Source organism: Trichosurus vulpecula, chromosome 1 (genome assembly GCF_011100635.1).
Source record: "Trichosurus vulpecula isolate mTriVul1 chromosome 1, mTriVul1.pri, whole genome shotgun sequence".
Taxonomy (NCBI): Eukaryota; Metazoa; Chordata; class Mammalia; order Diprotodontia; family Phalangeridae; genus Trichosurus; species Trichosurus vulpecula.
The window spans coordinates 77,161,811-77,165,700 of NC_050573.1; positions in this window are offsets into that span (position 1 = coordinate 77,161,811).

Here is a 3,890-nt window from a genome sequence, read left to right on the forward strand (position 1 = left end):
GCCAATGAATTATCCTCTGTGACAAAGATTTAAAAAAGAAAAAGGAAAAATATTTCAGCCAAATTAACTAACAAATTAACCATTTCTGGTAATATATTAAATATTCCATACCCAGAGCGTCCCATCTTTGCAACAAAGGATAGAAAATGCATTTTCTCACCTCTTCTCTAGGTCCAAGCTTGGCTATTATAATTACAAATTTAAATTTTCACTTTTTTGTTCCTTTCTATTTATATTGCTACACTCATTGGTATGTTGTTTCCCTGGTTCTGATTACTTCTTCAAGCATCAGTTCACATTTCTCTGAATTCTTCATATTAGTTATTTCTTATAGTTCTAATAGAAGTGATCAGGTCCTCCTTGATCAATTTGAGTCCGCCAGTTGGTGGGGGGCATGGACCCTTGTTGTAAGGGCACTGAGGGAATTGAAGAGATTGGAGCAGCAAGTGGTGGTAGGAATGGACTATACAGACTCCATCTTGTGACTCAATTCTGCATCTAGTTCAGTACTTTTTCTGTTCAATTATGGGTCTAGTCCAAATTCTATCTTGTGATAAAACTTTATTCACTTGTGGGAATTGGGAGAAAACTTATTATATTGTTTGAATCCAGCACTGGACCACATCTACCTGTTGTTTGGTGACCCTTAACTAAGGATCTAGGTTATGCTGACCAGAAACCCAATCAGATCTTAAAATTGTTGCAAACAGTTTCCTCACAATTATACATCTCAAGCAATCCATATGTCTTATCTGAAAACTGGCCCCATGCTGATCAATCAGTTGTTGTTTCCAGGTTCCTTTGATTGTTTACAGACGCTTGGGGTGGGGAATGGGACACCAATTTTTCTATCAGGGAGTTGCACCTGTTCATTCTTCCTCTCCCAACTTAGAAAGTCCCAAATATTTCATTCAATTGGAAATCAGATTATCTAATATTGTATCCTGGTTAATTATTTCCTTTTAATTAATTGACCTTATTTGAGTAATTGTTTTTAATGTATAAAAATCTGTCTCCCCCTGTATTTGAGGTCCAGCCATAAGCTGAGGAAGGGGCCTGGTCTTGATTTGTTAATCAACATGTGTAGCTTATTCAATTGATATTCTTGGAAGCTCAAACCTTTGTTTCCTCAGTCATTTCATCTTTCACACACCCTAACACCTCCAATGAAGGCAGACTTGTCATGAACCTTTGCTGAGAGGACATGGAGAACTTTGATTGGTCTCAAGTGATTACAGTTGCCTCCAAGATAATTGCTGACTGAGAGTCAGGGGAACAGATTATTATCAGAAGGATAAATCAGAAGAGAAATCTTGATTATACGAAGGATAGATGAGATAAATTTTTAAAACTTTTGTATTAATAAAACAAATGAAGCTAGGATAAGACTGTGAAGCTATCAATTAGAAAAAAGAAATCTTGGTATTAAATTTCTCAGACACACATCTAAAATCCAGGATATGTAAGGAATTAATACTAACATGTAAGCTCTAAAACCATTCTCCAGTGGGCAAGTAGTCAAAGGATATGGACAGACAGTTCTCAAAAGAATTTCAAGCTGTTAACACCCATATGAAAGATTGTTTCAGATCACTGGTAATAACAGAAAGACAGATCAAAACAACCATAAAGTTTACTTTTTTCTTGAGGTAATCAGAGTTAAATGACTTACCCAGGGTCACATAGCTATTTAGTGTATGAGGAAGGATTTGAACACAGGTCTTCCTTACTGCAAGGCCAATACTCTATCCACTGGCCCACCTGGCTGCCCTAAACAATCAGAAAACCTCAATTCTTCTTTCACTTCCTTCTTTCAGTCTCCGTGCACTTTCTCCGTTATCTTGTTGCTCCTGAGCCACCCATTCTTTCTAGGTCAGCTCACTAAGCTTGCCCACCAGAATAAAATTGGAGACCCTGCTGCCCAATTTTTCTGGCCTCCATTCCTTCCTCCTAGTCTGTGTCTCACAGATTGTCCATGGGCCTGTAAGAATTCTAAGGCATGCCTCCAGTCCATCTTCTGGCTCAAAGATTTGGATAGTCCAGAATTACTCTAAGGGTTGAGAGGGAATCCTTGTTCCTCTGAAATACAAATCCCAGGATTCCAGTCAGTTCTCAAGGCTAAGTTATACTACAGCAGAACATTACTGTGGCATAAGAAACCAAGAACATGAATTCCAAGAAACATGGGGGTACTTCTATGAAATTATATCAAATAAAGTAAGCAGATCCAGGAAAATTGCTTATACAGTGACAACAGTGTCCACGGCATGAACAAGAAAACAAAACTGAAAGCTGTTTAATTATAATGATCTAGCATGGCCCCCAGAGAAGCGTTTAGAAAATGTACCTCCCTGCTTTCACTGAGGCTGGGGGAGGGGGAAAGAAGGAGGTGGAAGGTTATGGATGTGAGATATTTCATATAGTCTCAGACATGGTTAATGTGGCATTAGTTTTGCTGAAATGATTTTTTTCTCTCTTTTCAAAAAAAACTGCTATAAGGGATGACTTTCATGGGGATATATTTGGAAATGAATTTGGTATTTTAAAAAATATTAGTGAATTTTTTAAAAAAGAAAAGACCAAACATCTTACAAAATTATGCTTCCTGTTGCCTTTGGACTCAGAATAAAACCAATTTAATCAGTTCCTTGATTTGCTTCTCCATGCATAACCTATGAACCATACTTTCATTCCCTTATAATTTCTTTTGCTTCCTTTAAGTCCTAACTCAAGTCCTATCTTCTACAGGTAGCCTTCCCCAACTTCTCTTAATTAGAGTGCCTTCCATCTGTTAATTATATCCTATTTATCTTGTATATAGTTTGCTTTGTATGTATTTGTTTGTATCTTGTCTCCCCCATTATACTGTAAGCTCCTTGAGGGCAGGGACTATCTTTTGACTCTTTTTGCATCCCTAGCACTTAGTACCTGGCACATAGTAGGTGCTTAATAAATGTTTACTGATTGATTAATTTAGACCAAGAATCTCTAGATTAATATAGTCCATTACCTCTGTAATATATCTATCCACAGGACAAGGACCTCACATTTAGAATGCCAACAGCTAAGTTGATTTGTAGATGGTCTAAAAACTGTGTGATTCTTGTCATGTCCTTTTCTTTCTCCTCTGTTTCCATCTCTGCAGAAGCCAAGAGAGACCACATTGGACTTAAAGCCATTTTGTATTTTTTTTTGCTTCATGGGCTACCATGGCCAAAAGACTCATCACCAAATGGCCAATTACTGGTGATGAACCTCTCAGAACTTAGTGAAGCTAGGACTGTGCTGATGATACTCTTCTCACAATCAACCTGTCCAACAAAGACCTCACCAATTTCTTCCCTTTAACTTACTCCTTTGGCAAACTCCATTATTTCTGTTGAGGATGCCACAATCCTCCCACACACTCAAATTTGGAACCATCCTTGACTCTTCTCTCTCTCTTTTCACCAAGGGCTCAAAGGAACTCAAAGCCAGGATCACTATTACTCTCTAGCCTTTTTCTCTGCTCACTCCCATTGACAGAGGAGGAATTCAGAGGGGTGGAAGGTTACATTGCCCTTGAGCTCTAACATCTGGCTTCTACCTACTTTTTCAGATTTGTTTTACACAGCTCCTCTTCACATGCATCAAAATTGCTACGAAATTAGACAAAAAGGAGTCATCTGAACCTGCATTCACATAATGGCTATGTAGAGGGTTGGCTCTCCCCACCCCCTGCCTTTATGTGAAGTGCTGATACTGTTGCTGCAGGTAGTTTTCCTCTTTGCCAAAGCCCCTGCCCCGTATAATAAGAGAAATACACAGGGAAATAATTCCGAGGTTTTATTGCACATGCACCAAACTGGACAAAAGATGGAAATAGTCGATGCTGGAGGGGCTGGGAGGAA